This window comes from Schistocerca cancellata, chromosome 6, assembly GCF_023864275.1.
Source record: "Schistocerca cancellata isolate TAMUIC-IGC-003103 chromosome 6, iqSchCanc2.1, whole genome shotgun sequence".
In the NCBI taxonomy this organism is placed as follows: Eukaryota; Metazoa; Arthropoda; class Insecta; order Orthoptera; family Acrididae; genus Schistocerca; species Schistocerca cancellata.
Window position 1 is genome coordinate 359,454,770 of NC_064631.1, and position 18,371 is coordinate 359,473,140.

An 18,371-nucleotide genomic window follows, 5' to 3' on the forward strand; every position below is an offset into this window, starting at 1 on the left:
AATTCTGATGAAGTGTTTTGTTCAGAGAAGGCCAATGTACTGAAGTGAAACATGGACGATAAACAGTAAAGACAAGAAAAGAATAGGAGCTTAATAAATGCGAAACTACAGCGATGTGCTGTAGAACTGACAGATAAACCGGATAATTGATAAAGAGGTAGTGAATGTAATCCATACAAAAATAATTTTTCTGCCGACGTTAGCTTAAAAAAGGGATAGATTGACAAGATACAACCTAAGGCACCAATCAATAGTCAGTTTGGTGATTCGGGGTAATAATTGGCTCTAAGCACCATGGGACTTAACATCTGAGGTAATCAGTCCCCTAGACTTAGAACTACTTAAACCTAACTAACCTAAGGACAGCATACACATCCATGCCTGACGCAGGATTCGAACCTGCGACCGTAGCAGCAGCGCGGTTCCGGACTGAATCGGCTAGAACCGCTCGGCCACAGTAGCTGGCAGGGTAATAATTGTAGGGGCCTGAATGTAGTAAGCCGCTTCAACCGATTTTGGCCTGCAGTAGCTACGCAGAGTTCTAGAGATTTCAGCAGAATACAACTGTGTGGATAGCTGCATCATATCAGTGTTTCAACTGTCCGAAGCATTCAAAGCGATAGTTTTTTATCTTTAAAATAATGCACTACTTTCGCCAACCGTAAATATGCTCATCCACATAATTTACACCTGGAATGCTTGATGTAGAGTCTAGATAGCTGTGGTGGTGGAAGTAGATACAAAATTATGCGCTGGTACTATGTATTTGAAATACGCTGTGGCACTAAAACCAATTTCTTATAATCATCCTTTGCCTAGCCTTTACATGTCATAAGCAACTTAAATCAAGATATTAAGAAGCTGTATGGTCACTTCCCAAGCTACACCACAAATTATTTTACTTGTCGTCTGAACAGTAAATCAGTACAATTAAACGTCTGCAGTATAACCCTCGAAATAAAAAGCAATCTCCCAGGAAGCTCTCGTTTCCGAGAGCCATCAACTAAATTGGAATTTAGTTAACGGATCTTGAGATGCAAAAGTCGAGGCGTTGTATGTACCTTCTGCTGCCTCAGTTTGCTCTGCGACAGAATAACGTTGACGAACAAAAAGCAAACTCTGTTACGCAGTACTCCCATACCAACAAGCCCACTCCAGTGGCAACGCGACCTCTGTAACGCAACATGACACCGAACATCGCCGGTAGACGAGCAGGCTATGAATACTGGAAAAGCTCAGGAGACCACTGGTTAACTGCAAATGAAAACGCAGCACCTCTCGTGTTGCGCACGCGTCTCTCTCTCTCTCTCTCTCTCTCTTTCTCTCTGTGTGTGTATGTGTGTGTGTGTGTGTGTGTGTGTGTGTGTGTGTGTGCGTGCGTGCTTGTGTGTGGTCGCTATCGAATATATAAGCAGCAAGTCGGCCACAAAATTTCAATATTGGAAATCGGTGCAAAGAGGAACGAGAGTAAATGGTAATAAAATTTCTGGTTTCTCTGAAGAGCTCGTGTGAAGGTGTGCTTGTTTCAGTGTTTGTCGCTCACAGCAAAGTCATTTCGGTAATACACGTACCGGCTACTGTGATCGATACGTGTATCATCAACGACAACGTAAACTGTAACTGCGCAAAATCTGGCACACCACAGACCATTTCATCTTTCGGCAAATTGGAAAGAATATCTCGTCCACTCACAAAAGCCTTCGCCCTTTATCCAACTCACTGTCGTGCACCCACTTACAGACACTAACTGTGATTCATGGTGAATTTCTTCGACTTATTTTTCTGCTTAATTAATATTTAGGTTCCTGTTTTGCAGTAGACCTATATATGGTTCTATTACATGTAGAGCTGTTTGCGCTCTTTAGAGCGAAAATTACATCTAGTTCAGTCTTTTATTTTGTTATAATGTTACTCCATTATTGTATTTGGTGAGACTAATTTCAGTTTATGACACAGAATGCGACAAATGATTTATGTAATACGGCAATCCCATTCATAAAAATTTGTTCTTCCGGTTTATTCAGCTCTATTAAATAAAATATCCTTTAAAAACACGAAGCAATCATCAGAATGGGCCAGAATTCGATAGACAAACAAATCATTACCATTTCAGAAGAGAAAGAGCTTCAGAAATTGAGCAAGTCAATAAGGTGTTGGTCCAACTTTGGCCCACAAGCGAGCAGTTATTCGGCTTAGCATTGATGGTAGGGTTGTTGGATCTAAGTGTCAGGGATATCGTGCAGAATTCTGTCCGACTGGCGAGTTAGATCGTCAAAATCCCGAACTGCTAGGAAATCCCTACCCATAATGCGACCTTGCTGGCCAAGACACGGATTTGTAAGTACGAAGACAAGCACTAGAAACCCTCACGGTGTGCAGGCGGACGTTACCTTGTGGGGTAATCCCAGGATGGGCTGCCATGAAAGGCAAGGAAATGGCTCGTAGAATATCGTCGACCTGCCGAAATGCTGTAAAGGCGCTGCGGATGACAACCAAAGGAATCCTACAATGAAATGAAAATGGCACCCCAGACCATCATGTCTGGTTACCGGGCTGTACGGCGGGTGACAGGCTGGTACCTCACCGCTGTCTTGGGCGTCTCCAGACACGTGTTCACTTGTCATCGGAGCTCAGTTCGAGGCGACAATTCCATCCTAGTCAATGAGATTCCAGGCCGAATGCGCCCGACACAATTGCAAACGGGCTTTTTGATGTACAGAGCTCAATTGTAATCGGCGCAAGGAGAAATATGTGGGGACCAAACTGCTAAGGTCATCGGTCCCTAGGCTTACACACTACTTAATCTAACTTAAACTAACTTACGCTAACGACAGCACACACACCCATGCCCAAGGGAAGACACGAACCTCCGACGGAGGGAACCGTGCGAACCGTGGCAAGGCTCCTGAGACCGCACGGCTTCCGTGCGCGGCGCCGCAAGGGGCGCCGTGAGGTCAGCCCCCATTCTGTGACCAGCCCAGTAATGGTCCTTGCTGTCACTGAAACACAGGTTGCACGACGGATCGATGATAATGTTGAATCCGGGGATCTGAGTTCCTATCGGACGATTGCTCTGTCCTCGCGTTCTGTTGTCTCTCTAGATGGACTGCTCGCTTCTTGACGCTCTGTTCGGCCGTGGTACACCCATTCCTGCCTACAATCATCGAAAAGTGACATCGCTTCTATTGAAATATTGAGCGATTCGTCGATTACTCCAGCCAGCTTCTCTCAGCCCAACTACACGTCCTCTCTCAAATGCTGACATCTGCGTATATTGTTCACGCGACTGTCTGCGAGGCATAATTAGTCCAACTGAGTGCACGGAACGAAATTCGCAAAGACTTTATGACCTGGTCTCGATATATTGCCTGTTTATTATCATTTCCAGCTGGGCGGTGAAAATGCGCTGCGGCGTCACACATTCATCCATCGGTCACAATAGTTTACAATTTTTTTCTTTTCTATCTATACGTGTATGAATATCAATTTGTGTCCAAATTGTGGAACTCCTTCATGGTGAGTGGGTATTTTTTTGCAAAAATTCCAGTTTTCGCAATGTTATAAATATAAAATATTGGAATTATAATGTAACCATCGGCTGGAGCAAGCATCATCTACGACTGATTAAAATTTCCGTCAATTAAACACGCGAGGTGTGGACGTTGCACAGTCCTAATTTATTTCGGCAGTCAACGTTTGTCTTAAAAGACGATCTGCTGATAATAACAGACTGTCGTCATCAAAGGATATAACGCTGATGCACAGCTGTGAAAGAGATGTTACACGTCCAGAGCGTGATTTACAAACAAAGTACGTGTCATTTTTATCAGTTCATTTGTGACAGTAACATTGTTGAAAATGTATTAACCAAATAATAATTTAATATAGATAGAACGTACCAGAAAATGTTAAGAGTACACCCAGAAAAAACTGTCTGTCTGTGTGTGTGTGTGTGCGTGTGTGTCATAGGATTGGGAGGATCGCGGGAGAAGTGAGGAGGCGGCGCGATGTACAATATGAACAGGAAGAAATCGTATTACTCGTAAATCTGAAATTGTTGCAGTCATCAATACAACATAGCTAACATGTTTAAGTGAGTAAGTGCAAACAGCTACATTTAACTGCAAAGATAATTTAACTGTAAAGATTCTGTTGTTTTACCAAGCATCAGAATATATAGTAATTCCATACAGTTCTGGTATATACGTCTTGTACTTATTTTATTGAGACTGCTGTCGTAGGGGTGCAGGATTTCTCTGGTGTAAGTAGTGTGCAGGATAAGCCACGGGCAACTCGAAGACAGTTGAAACCTTTATTTATATCTCATCAGTTTATAATAGTAGACTCGTGCCCATGACATGCAGGTCCACGGAGGTGCACATCGAACGTACGATCCCTGCATGTACATACACATGTGGCGGTTTCTTATCTACCTAGGCGAATGCGGGCTGGTTCCCCTTATTCTGCCTCAGTTACACTATGTCGGCGGTTGCTGCGCAAACCCTATCTCCACGTTCGCGTACGCCATACTTACTCTACCAAACAAACATTTGGGGTTTTGGGGTTACACTCGTCTGGTACGAGACGTTGTAGGGGGAGGGGGGTGGGGGGTGCAAGGGGGAGGGGGGGTCCACTGGGCGCCGAACCACACAATAACCATGGGTTCGCTGTGGGGCGATAGTGGGGTGGGTGGACTGTTGTGGGGTTGTGAACCACTGAGGGCAACTGGGAGACGAAGCCTATCCATCGTTTCTAGGTCCCCAGATTAATAGATAATACACAATACCACCATACTAGCCTTAATTTGGCATACCTTCGTGGCCGTCACGCGGAATGTACGTTCGCATCAGTAGAATCGTTCTTCAGTCTGCTTCAAATGAATGCTCTCTAAACTTTCTCAATAGTGTTCACCGTAAAGAACTTAGCCTTCTCTCCAGGGATTCCCAGTTGAGTACACGAGGTATCTCTGTAGTACCTGTGTGCTGATCTGCAACAGATCTGCGCTCTGCCTATGAATTGCTTCGATGTCTTCCTTTAATCCGACCTGGTCGGTATCTCAAGCACTCCTTTACAGATGAACCACACTTTCCTGAAATTCTCCCAATAAACCGAAGTCGACAATTCGCTTTCCCTGCCACAGTCGTCACCTGCTCGTCCCATTTCATGTCGCTTTGCAACGTCACACCTACAGAGTTAATGGACGCGCTTCAGTCAAGCAGCACACTACAGTTCTGTATTCGAAAATTAAGGGATTATTTCTCTTACTCATCTTCACTGACTTACGTTTTTGTACATTTAGAGTTAGGTGTCATTCATAACGTCAACTAGAAATTTCGTCTAAGTCACGTTGTATCCTCCTACGGCCACTCAACGGTGACACCTTCCCGTATATCACAGCATCATAAGCAAACAGGCGCAGATTGCTGCTCTTCCTGTCGGTCAGATCATTTATATGTGTAGAAAATGACAGCGGTCCTAACGTATTTCCCTCGGGCACTCCTGACGATATTGTTATCTCTGCGGTAGAGAATAATGTACTGGTTTTATTACTTAAGAAGTATTCGAGTCACTCACATGTTTGGAAACCTAGCTGGTGTGCTCGGAGCTTCGTCAGCAGTCGGCAGTGGGGCACCTTATCAAACGCTTTCTGGATGTCTAGGAACATGGAATCTGCCTGTTCCCCTCCATACATGGTGTGTGGGACGATCGTGTGGGAAAAGAGCAAACTGAGTTTCGTACGAGCGATGTTTTCTAAATCCGTGCTGTTTTGTGGACAGAGGCTTTTCCGTCTCAAGTAAATATATTATTTTCGAAGTCAGAATGTGTTCAAGAATTCTGCAGCAAACCGATTTTAATTATGTGAGCCCGTTCTTTATATACAGCAGCCAGTTGTCCTTTCTTCTACTCGCTTGTAACTTTTCGCTGGGCGAGAGATTAGCGATAAATGCAAGCGAAGTAAGTGGCCAGTACCGTAGAGTACTCTGTGTAAACCGAATTGATATTCCAACTGGCGACCAGTTTCTTTTCAGGTGTTTCAGCTGCTTCTCTATGTCAGGGACGCCTTGCTCTGGTGCAAGATATGTAAAGCAGATGTAGCCAGCAGTCGCTACACCCAAGTCGGTTCGATGGAGGGACGATGTTACAGTGTCCACATTCCTTAGATTACTTCTGATCGACCACGGTGGCGCTCTAGCAGTCACGTGTCTGTCCCATCCGTCCTCCTCTGGCCACTTGGCACTGCATGCCAAATGATCCTTCGGAGGCGGGGAAATTGATGGCACACTGAAGCTGTCTGCAGAGAATTAATCTTATTTCTTGTTCTGTGCGACTAACGAATTGTTTGTTGATCACTTACTTGGTAACGGGTGAATTCAGTGTAAGGTACTGGCCCGTACGTAGCAACAGCATAGCATAAACAATCTTTATTAAGCAACAACAAAATTCTCTTTATCGAGACATTAATTACACAAGCAGTACTAAACTACAGTAGCTCTGGACCATTGACCTTCAAGTCCATCAAAGACTAGCATACATGAATGTTCCAAGGTTCAGAGACCTGACGTGTGTCACTTTAAATGAAACGGGCATTTACTGTAGTAGAATGAAAGGGTTCAACTTAGCAAATCGCGACGTATTTCGCCTATGAGAAAGACAAGACTCTACTTATATTGAAATCAAAATTAATTTAATACCTTCAGCTGCTGACGGGCGTTGATATATATCAACAGGAACAGGTGAAAATGTGTCCCCCGACCGGGACTCGAACCCGGGATCTCCTGCTTACTTGGCAGACGCTCTAGCCATCTGAGTCACCGAGGGCACAGAGGATAGTACGACTGCAGGGACTACCTCGCGCACGCCTCCCACGAAACCCACAGTCTCACCTTGTATGTCCACACACTACATTCATAGTGACCCACCCCAACACACTCATTACTCGTGGAAGACATTCTTATCAAGTCCCGTAAGAGTTCGGGGAATATGTGTGCATCCGCACAGAAGAAGAAGGTCGTGGCCGGTATTGCCAGAACTATATACTTTTATGGATATGGTGTCTGTTCTTTCGAATATATCCGAAAGAACAGACACCATATTCATATAAGTATATAGAAAATGAGGAAATGGACAAGGCATAGTGTTTTGTATAGTGTTGTTTATCATATGTGTCAGATATTAACGAAAACTGTGCAGCGCTGTAGTGCCCACCAGATAATTTTGATTCAGTTGAAGTGGAACTGTCATGAGATGCACTGATAGTCAGCATAGGAGCGTTGTTGGAAGACAAGTCCGATAGGAATTTCCATATATAATGCTCTAATCTGGGGCGTACTGCTGATTTAGCTGCACTGTGGGAAAAGTATCAGATGTGCAAGGAAGTGGTAGGGGTTGGGGAGGTGGGGGGGTGCTGACAAGAAAATTTTTAGTGGAATATGCAGAAGCATTTAAACCTCATGGAACCCTTCCAACTACATTGCAAAAGCGACATAGAATTCACACTGGAAGTGAACCGCTGGTGTATAAGAGACTATATTGGGAATTCATAAATCAACAATTCCTTGATGGGACAGTAGGAGTACCAGCCCGTAGGGGGAGCCAATAGTAATTCTGCCAATGAAAAGAAAACTTCAGACATATGGAATCTGTTCTGACTATCGGTATTTAAATAAATTTACAGTTATGGATGTGCTAATCATCACAGAAAATTTGGATAACTTGAGGCAACATCATTATTTTATTATGGATTAGTGAAGGTAATAACAATTGGAGGTAGCACTGGACTGTGGACCCAAAACTACATTTATGATTCCATCCACTTACTAAGAATTCTGTCGATGCCACTTTGATTGAAGAATATATCAGTGTCATTCCAACATTAGATGGATTATTATGAGGCCTGAAACTGAGACTGTTACGAGACACTTAGATAACATTGTAGCGTTTTCTAAGGATATCAAAGAGTGAGTGGTACATTCATGGGACATCTTTAGACAATTTGAGTGACATAACTTTGGAAAAATGTCATTTTTTATTAAAGGAAGTTTGCTGTTTGGGTCATTTTATTGCCAGGATGATGTGCAAACAGACACTCAGCTCAATAAAATTTTTCTGGGTTTGTGACTGCATTGGCAATATATAAAACTATCGACGTTTCGGTCCATGTTGCAAGTGACCTCCTTCAGTGTGTTTTTGCTCACTACTGAATGAGAAAACTTTGTTTCTTATATACCTGTAGACTGTCTGTATCTGATTGTGATAGGCTGTTAGAGATGAAGAGATATTAGAAATATTTATTGGTGTTTTTAGTATTTCTTTTCATTGGTGGAAACGCGACGTCTTGATTGGTGTTTGCATTACTACGTGTAACTGGTTAAATCGGCGAATGGAAAACCAGGTGGCAGCTGTGACGTGGCGTTGTTTTCCAGCTTTCTGGCGACAGCCGAGGTGCGCCATTACTATATCTACCTGCGGCCGCTATGGTCTCTGAAAACAAAACATACATCCGACTAAGACAAGTCAGCCGTGTACGGAACATCAGGATGAGTGCGGCAGACAGGTTGTTTTTGTGAAGCTCGCGTACTGGCGAAACAGCCTCTTACTTTCAGGAGGAAGATTATACACAGAATATTAGTTGGCAAAAATGCTCCTACATCTACCCCAACGAATATCCCTGTGTGTTTCAGTATTTTATCCCGCAGGTCGATTCTAAGGGACTGTGTACACAGTTGGCATGGTTGCCTTGACGTCTAGAGTGTGTCTTTTGGCACTTTGGGTTTTTCAGCATTTCAGTTTTTCTGCCATTCCATCCACCTGTACTATCCACCATTTCAGACCGACCTTACTCAGAAAATCCTGTCCATATATAACATTGTAGCTCTAGCCAACTCAAGGAAGTACTTTCCCACAATCTTTTAAGTCTTTTCTTCCCATTTGGCTGTTCATCAATACAAAATGGACTAAATGAGCGCTGCCTCCACCTACACCACTGAGTCTATGATGAGGTACCTTCACACTCCTTATCCCAAGAACACTCTAAATTGCTATTGATACCTGATATCCCATATTCAGCAAAAATTCACACACCCCATCCTTCCCACGCAGACAGTCAAACAATTATCCGCCAGTGATTCCTATGCTCACAGTTACTGATAACACCACACAGTGGCTGCACCATTACTTTTCTTCTTTAATACTAGGACGTTGACTCTAACACATGACTACCTTCCCAGTGTCTGTGGAAACCTGTGCTGACATTCGAATTCTGAGTGCTGAACTTGTTTACAACTCCCACACTAAGGTTTCCTAAAATTTCACCGGATCTGACCGGGCTTGTAATATCAATAGCACACGATTTCTCCATTAAAACTACTCCATTTTCCCAAGTTCTGCATCTATTTCTGCTACATCTTTCACGAGTGCGACCGCCTCATTGGAAGACTTAAGACATTCTACCTGCGATTTACAGGAAACGATGCAAGAATGAGACTAATTACTTCTTCTCTTCCTTTTGATAAATGATCTTGTTGGCCTTTTTGTTATCCATCATTTCGTAACTATTAATATTCAGTTTCCTAATTCAGTCAGCAAAACTTTCCAGACTCCCCTTGCCTCTCTGTTGAACTATTGAGTAGTTCGGGGCAGTCAGAGGTATTTTTCGACCTTCAACGTTCCAACAGTCCTTCCTACAACTCCTGAAACGATAGAGCATTTCGTAACTTCTCGTAACGCCTCACATATTCCATAGCATTCCCTGGAAGTTTTAACCGAACAACACTTAGCAACTGCTCGTCATTCCATCCGCCAAATTTTGGAGCTGTAAGTAAATTTTCTACAAAAGTCTCCTCTGATTTGCCTGAAAAAAGAGTTACTATCGAGGCAGTGCAGGAGTCTTGAACAGGTGAGGACTGTTCCCTTCTCCCCTCCTGCAATTTTTCCAGTTCTTTAGGTAATTCTTCATTATTAGTTTGCATTTGAGCAGTATGCTCCAGCAAGTATTGAATGTTTTCACCCACTGTAATTTTGCTTACCATCTGTCACTACCGCATGCACAAAATAGAAATATCACCAAATATAGAAAAAGGAAGGGAACAGGACCATATACAAAAGTTTAAAGTCTGGGTATACTTGTACCTCTCTAATGAACACCACTGCTGAACCGCTACTGCGATTGCTACCATTTGTCGATGCAGATGTCGGACCACCATTGTAGCCTCCACCAGTATTTCAGAAACCATCTAAAGAAGCGTAGACGTTCCCCTGGCGGACACAGGCAACTCGACCTCACTTGAAACTCTTATTTATTTCTCGACAAACGATAACAACAAATTCATGCCCATATCAGGCTAGCACAGGATGGTGGACGTCGAGCTTGCAGCCCTTGATGCACAATGTGTAGAAGAGATGCAGCGAACAGTGGCTGCACCCACTTTGGCTTGACGGGGTGGCGATGCTAGCATTCCTGGACACACAGTCTAACACAACTGTGTCAAGAACTGGCATGGCAGTCTGGCATGGCTATGCCAACAGTGGGGCGTGTTGATACCCGGCCTCAACTTCAGCGAATTACAGTATGTAAACGTAAGCACCAATGGAAACCTCTGCCATGATGTCTGGCTAATGGCATGTGGCATCCGCGGATGCCCAGTGGTTTGTAGGCTAGGAAGGCCTCAGTTACATCCTCGGCCCATTGATGCTGCTGACCGCTAGGCAGGTGGCCCTATCAAGATAGTGGTTCCACGATCCTGGCCTCATAGCGGAAGCCCACACTACAATAGATGCTGACTCGATGACTCATCGATTTGAAGCTTAGCCTGGTCGGGCGGCCAGCATTTACATGGGCTGTGGGAAGTTTCTTGTTGATTGGGAGCCACGGGTATCAGATGCTGCGTGCCGTAGTACCGAAGAAACGTCTCAGATTATGGTGCTCTTTAGACAAGCTCTTTAGACATGTTTATTCCTCTTCAAATATAACCTCAGAGAACTTCAAACACATCTCATAATTCCTCAGTACTTCAGTACCCCACTTATATTTACATTGTATCCGCTGGAAGAGAGAAGAGTCTCTTAAACTTCAGCCATATTTACTAAATTCTGATCCAACTCTGTAACTGCTACTAGGTACACATTCCAATCGAATGTCTGATTTCGGAATCTCTATCCGATCATAAAGTAATCCATTTCGAATCATCACATATCTTCAGGTCTTTTCCAAGTATTCCGCCTCCTCTTGTGTTTTTGCACCATCGTATGTTCCTCAAGTTTATCGCAGAACTCTATTAGTCTTTCCTCAATCTCATCCCTACTTCAAAGCCCTAATTCTCCCGCAATCCTCTCTTCTATTCCTTTCCCTCCTAGCGTGTTCCAGTCCTCCATTAGACTATTATCTCCTTTTACATACTGAATTACCTATTGAGTATTCTCATATATTTTCTCTACCTCTTCATCTTCTGCTTGTGACGTCAGCGTGTGTACCTAAACTAAAGTTGATGGCGTTAGTTTGCTACCGATTATGATTAGAACGATCCACTCATTGAACTATTGACAGTGATTCACTCTCTGCCCTACGAACCCTGCTGCCATATTCTGCTGGTGCTTATATTACCTATGAAAGTCAGATCAGAAATCTTTATATTTTCTGCCATCGCATTTCAGTGACCACCGCTATATCTAGACTGTGTCTGTGTACTTCCCTTTTCAGATTTTCTAGCTCACCATTCTCAAACTTCCGGTATGCCATTCTCCGACGAGTAGTGCGCAGTGGTTTCCGTTACGTTCTGCATCCACTTGCCGCTAATCATTGTTTTTAGGGGCAGTTTCCTACCTCAAGCGCAAGAGGGTACCCTGAAACTCTGTCTGCTCCTCCATCGTCTTTGACAAGGCCGTTGGCAGAACTAGGGTGACTATTTATACCAGGAGTCCGGTGTTGCTGTTGTTATTTATTGAATATTTAAGCAGTGGCTGGACACGAACCTGGAACCCATGACCTTTAGATCATTAGTCAAAGACGCTGCCTCTGCTTTAATTATTTGCTTTATACCCATAGAGCACGTATCACCTACACAGCATTAGTGATATAAATGTAAGCACTAACTCACTATACTTTTTTTAAATAGTGCAAATATTAACTCATTAAGTACCAGTGTCCTATTTTGAGGACAGAGCACATATTTATTTATAAATACACAAAAATCATTAATTTGCAACTATTACAGTTCTACGTCATTTGTTGATGCTTTTTATAACAAATGTATGCTTAGAGGAAATTAAAATCAATAAATCCTACCATTCCATTAATTGATTATTGAATACTAAGGCACACTTTTCGTTATTACAGGTATTTACTTTATCGACAATTTAGTAATATTTGAAATATGTGGCAAAGATCTTTTTTGATTATTTTTAGTCAACAATGTGTCTTTTAAACTACTTGCATTGTTACCTCAATTGGAGTTATATTCATTGTTCTCCATTGTTATAAAATTTGGTGTACTCGAAATAGAACACTGGGACTTTGTCTTATCATTTCAGTTATTTATATTGCTGCACATTCGAATATGAAACTCTGCTACTGATGATGTATTTTCTGTTTAGAACGTGGTAATTTTACCATATATATATATATATATATATACTTACATAATACGCTGTAAATTTCAAAGTAACTTCATATCCTGTAATATATATATATATATATATATATATATATATATATATATATATATATATATATACAGCGTATTATGTAAGTATATTTATGAATATGTTACCCATTAGTAAATAATACAGTTCCAGATGGACAGCGGTATTTACACATTCCCTTTTCTATAGTTTGTGCCAATGTATTATTCTTTCATTTCACTTTATTTTATTAAATTTTATTTCGTTTCATTTTATATAGATTATAATGGCCTTCAGACGAGATAGATACCTCACTAACGAAGAAGTAGAAGAAATAATAAACAGTGACGCATTCTAGAATGCGGTGTCAGATGATCAGGACCACACTGATATCACCGTATGTCCTCCTGAAGTAGACTGTATGACCGACGAAAAAGAAGGTCCAGACGATGGTACTGGAACCGTCTCAAATGTGCCAGGGGCTATTGAATTACATTATGTTGCATCAGAGAATAACGAAGAAACTATATGCAAAACAAATACTGCCAAGTACATCCCAAGTTTCCAGAAGTAAATCGAAGAAGAGAAGTCTTACTGATGAGAAAAGCAATTGGAAAAAGACATCTCCAGTTTATACAAAGCTCTCTCAAACTAGTGAGCAAGACATCAGCACAAAGAGAGAGGAATTGAAGGAACAACTTTCTTCCTTGACTTCGAAGGAGATGTTTGAAGAACTGATGAACGAAAACATATACGACGGTAATTAGAGGGAAAAAATGGTACTGGGTCCTATTTACACGTATGCTGGAAATGGCCCTCGTAAATGCCTGGCTCTTCTACAGACTAGTACATGGGAAAATGCACTGGATTTACTGAATTTCAGACGTGCTGTTACAGTTACATACCTGAAATTGGACACTGGAAGACCGAATATTGGACGTCCAATGGAATACCCATCAAGTCAGTTGAGAGTGATACCAGACATCAGGTTTTGATGGAATTGGTCATATGGTTGACAAAAGAAGCACGCAAAGAAGATAGGTAAGAGCAAAATGCAACGGAAACCAAAAACATACTGTGTTAAATGCCGTGTAACACTGTGTGTGAAGTGTTTTGTACCATTTCACAAGAAATAAATAGTTAAGACTTGAATACACTTTAGTATGCTATCGATACTTTTAGATACCAGCGTCCTATTTTGAGGACGGCCATTATAACAGCATGTATAAATATTCTTTGGCTATTTTTTGTACTTTCTATGGTTCATACACTACGTACATTATAATTAAGGAATAAAAAATTCAATTAAAAAAAAATTAATTTGGGACTTAATGGGTTAACTTTAACGTGCTGCCAGGAATCATATGCCTCAAAACTAAACATTTATTGCACATGATTGCTTGTTGCTGTTGTTAGTGCAAATCAGCACGTAAAAAGGTACAAAGAGAAATATGGGCATCTTTATCAGCAGAAAGTGAAGCAGTCTTCAAGGACACAATTGGAGCACGGGGAACCTGTACGAAAATGGTATCTAAGGTGTTAATACTTTGCTTAGCATACTGTGACAACATTTAACCATGTTAACTTTACAGAATTTTCTGAAATTATTAGGATTGCTGCTGGCTCTGAAACGGTGAAGTTAATGCTGCCCTCACTCTATATGAAAAGCCAAGAATGCTCGTCAGATCTAAAGAGGCACTGCGAGATGACTTCAGGGTACCTAAGACAATGTAGATGGAAATGCTCGCTTCGGTGCAAGGCTGATTTAACGTCGAAGCCTGTCTCTCAAAATATACCTATTTCTATCTTCTACGCTCTTTTCAAATGGCGCTAAGCACTATGGGACGTAACATCTGAGGTCATCAGACCCCTACACTTAGAACTACTTAAACCTAACTAACCTAAGGACATCGGACACATCCATGACCGAGGCAGGATTCGAACCTGCGACCGTAGCAGCGGCGTGGTTCCGGACTGAAGCGCCTAAAACTGCTCAGCCACAACGTCCGGCTCAAAATTAGGGGGGTGGGGCGGGGCGGTGGAGGGGGAGGGGGAACACTAACGATGTTATCTCACGTTGCAAGTATGCTGAAACGTACTTTTATGTTAACAACTTTCCATGCGTTAAATTTCAAATAAGTTTTCATTATTGCGAGCAAGAAAAATAAACGTGCGGTCAGGGTGATAGCGGGGTTTTATCCCCAGCTGGTCCTTTTCTGTCACTTACCGCTTCATTATTCTGTGGCTATGATTTGTTAATGTGAAAATGTGCCTAGTTACATTGTACTTCCAAGAACATCTGGCCAACTATTACTGGCTGAGTAAGTAATTTCAAAGGTCAGAGAAAGACAAGACGTGGCCGTTTAACCCCAGAAATCCCATGTCAGCACCTATAATTCATAGTCATAAATCCTCTGGTGGTCAGATAATGTCACAAAAACATGTCTCTCGCTCGTGCAAATTCTATAGAAGCTTGCCCGCGCAAGGCTGTCTGTTCAAATTTACGAGGGCGTAGTGAAAAGTAATGCCTCTTAATTTTTTTTCTGTTCTCAATATCAGTTGAGGTGCTGTTGGTCGACTTCCCCGATTCGATGGCGCAAGTTGCAACTCTCAGCGCCGATTTACAGCGTGTAACATGGCGGTGTGTAAGGTAACAATCTGGGTACGTGTTGTAATCGAGTTTCTATTTCGAAGAGTTTATCCAGACATGGAGTACCCTCTCCTTCATCTTTACAATGCCAGAACACATGCGCGCTGCGACATTTGCGAAAATCCGACACGTTGTCATCGGTCGTCGTCCACAAAGTCCCGACTTGGCCTGATCCGATTTTCATATGTTTCCAAAACTTAGGTTTTGCTTGATTTCCCTAAGTCGCTTCAGGCAAATGCCCGGATGGTTCCTTTGAAAGGGCACTGCCAACTTCCTTCTTCATCCTTTCCTAATCCGGTTGGACTTATGACTTCGATGTTTTCCCCTCCCCCAAATCAACCAACCAAAACTTAAAGAATGCCTTCGATAACTTCACTCCGATAAGCGATGCAACCAGAGGTAACGTTGTGTTTCCGTCGATAATGTGAAACATTCTTCAGTGACTGTAGCAACAAACTGGTCTCTCGCGGAGAGATATGTGTTCATGGCCAACATGACAATGTTGAGAAATAAAAATGTAGACACGAAGAATAAAGATGTAGAACGTTAATGAAGTTTGTTTCATTTAAAAAACCCACAAGAAATTTCACATAAAAAATTCTCAGGCATTACTTCTCAGCACGCCCTCGTACTTTAGGATTGACCCTTCGGCAGGAACATGTGGAGGCTCGGGGCATGGTTGCCAGGTCCTGTAAAGAAACACACGTAATTTTACACTGCTTTCAGTTCCCTGAAACGCGCAAATTATTTCATGTACGCTGAGAAGAAAGCGTTCAGCGTGTTCTGGAAGAGATACACTACATTTTCATTTTAGTTTTTTTGTGACACTAAATTTCTAAGAAGATATGATGCAAGTACACGAAATGGAAATCCTTGACGACGTTATCGAATTTTCAGATTATGAGAAACATTTTGTTTTTGTATTTAGATGAATACATTACGTACAAATATATTGGCGAAGCAACTACTCTCTGCTGTCATTGTCTATTCGTTTTACTTTCATGTAAATGTCGTAAACTATCGTCCTCTTGATGTCTTACAAATACTTCATTTTACGCCGTCCTGTTCCCTTGTTTCGCAGCATTTTCCTCTAAAAAATGTTAGTAATGAAAGTGTTGTATCTGATGAAATCTGCAATACATTTTATTTTTTAGTTTCCTTTTCCTTTAATAATTTTCTCTCTGCATTGACCTGCTTTAAGACTTTCAGGTTGGTTTTTCTTTCCGTCCAGCTCGTTCTTGTCATTTTACACCATATCCTCATTTCAGAATGATGTTTTCATCAGCTCCAGATCACATCTCTGTCGGAGATCTCTTAAACGATATCTGAACTGGATGTGATGCACGATGCTTTCTAATTGAGGTAAAGAAACTTATCGGTTTCAAAGAGAGAAAATTGGTAATAAAAATTACACTGCCTCAGTATTACTGCAATTACAGTTCAAATAGTGAGAGGGATTTCTTTTTTGGGATTAAGACAAACTTTTTGAGATCAACTACATTCGGTCTTAGCTGCTGATAAGCCGTAATAAATTCAAGGATTAAATTGATGAAATGCAAATTTCTTATAAGGTCGCCCCTCACTGTGTGCCAAAATGTAATAAATTCGAGAAATTGATATGCAAATTAATATGTAGATCAAACGAATTAATTGAAAGATTAAAACATGGAAATAAGACGATTCTTTTCAAAGCATTAATTCAAATATAAATCTTAGGGCTGATCTGACTGGGCACAGACACGACTCAATATTTTGGAAAGTAGGGAGAGAGTTCACTACGCCATCTCATCACTCGACAGAGTCAGTGCTGCATGGAGGTGTGTACAGCAGATCTTTTATGTTGGCGCGTCGCGTCGGTTGGTGTTGACAACGGGCAGCTTTCGTCTTCCGTGTTCTGTGGCTTTTCGGGCTAACTCGTTCCTTCTGTCACGCTGGCTAACTGCCAGCGTTCACCCATCAGGTATGCATGGCTGGCATCCGGCGCGGTGCTTACGTTCTTAGAGACTATTACCCACAGTAACTGCCTTGTAGAAGGAGTGGTAGTGTAATGTTTGGAGGCTGAGGTCAGACAAGGATAGCGCAGTTGGAGTCTCAGAGACCGAAACACCGGACCACAAGGGTTCGCCCATTGACGATGGAGTGAAACTGAATATGTCAGTAAGTGACGGTAAAGACTGGAACGAAAGGAAGGATCTGACTCAGAATCCGAAGACTGAATCGACAATTGGCTACGATACCTACAGAAGGCATGCCAATTGTCTCTTCTGTGTCTTCTGACTGCTCTGTTTACTCTGCGAGTGCTCGCTGTCTGCTCACTCTCTCTTCCACATCTACATATAAACTGATGAAGCCACCATACGGTGCATGGCGGAGGGTACCATGTGCCACTACTAGTCATCTCCTTTCCTGTTCCACTCGCAAATAGAGCGAGGGACAGACAACTCTCTATAAGCCTCCGTGCGAACCCTAACTACTCTCATCTTTGTGCTCCTAAAGCGAAATGTTCGTTGGCGGCTGTAGAATCCATCTACAGTAGGCCCCAAGTGCACGTTCTTTAAATTTAAGCGATAGTGCCTCGCGAGAAGAGCGTCGTCTTCCCTCCAGGGATTCTCATTTAAATTCACGAGGCATCTCCATAACTTTGTCCGCTGATCGAATCTACTGGTAACAAATGTAGCAGCAGGCCTCTGAATTGCTTCGATGTCTTCCTTTAATCCGACCTGGTGGGAATCCCATACTCAAGAAAAGATCACAATAGTGTTCTATACGCCACCCCCCGCCTCCTGCACATCCCCAAAATTCTCATAACACAACCCAGGAGAGCGTTCGTTATCCATATTACCAATCTGAAGTGCTCATTCCGTTTCATCTCGCTTTGCAACGTTACGCCTGGATATTTAATCGACGTAACTATGTCAAGAAGCATACTACTAATGCTACAGGTATATTCTAACGTTACAGGATTGTTTTTTCTAATCATCTGCATTAATTTACATTTTTCTATATTTAGACCGAACGGCCAATCATTACAAAAACTTCTCTCTGCACCAACTTGTAGCCTTATGCAGTCATTCAACTACGAATGCTTCCCATACACCACAGCGTC

At 42.2% G+C, this 18,371-nt stretch overlaps 1 non-coding gene across 1 annotated transcript; it reads right to left on the reverse strand.

The window, feature by feature from the left end:
• Positions 1-6,745: 6,745 nt before the first annotated feature.
• Positions 6,746-6,819, reverse strand: Trnat-agu (transfer RNA threonine (anticodon AGU)). Its single transcript has one exon. It is a non-coding gene; the product is annotated as a tRNA-Thr (tRNA).
• Between the last annotated feature and the right edge of the window lie 11,552 nt (positions 6,820-18,371).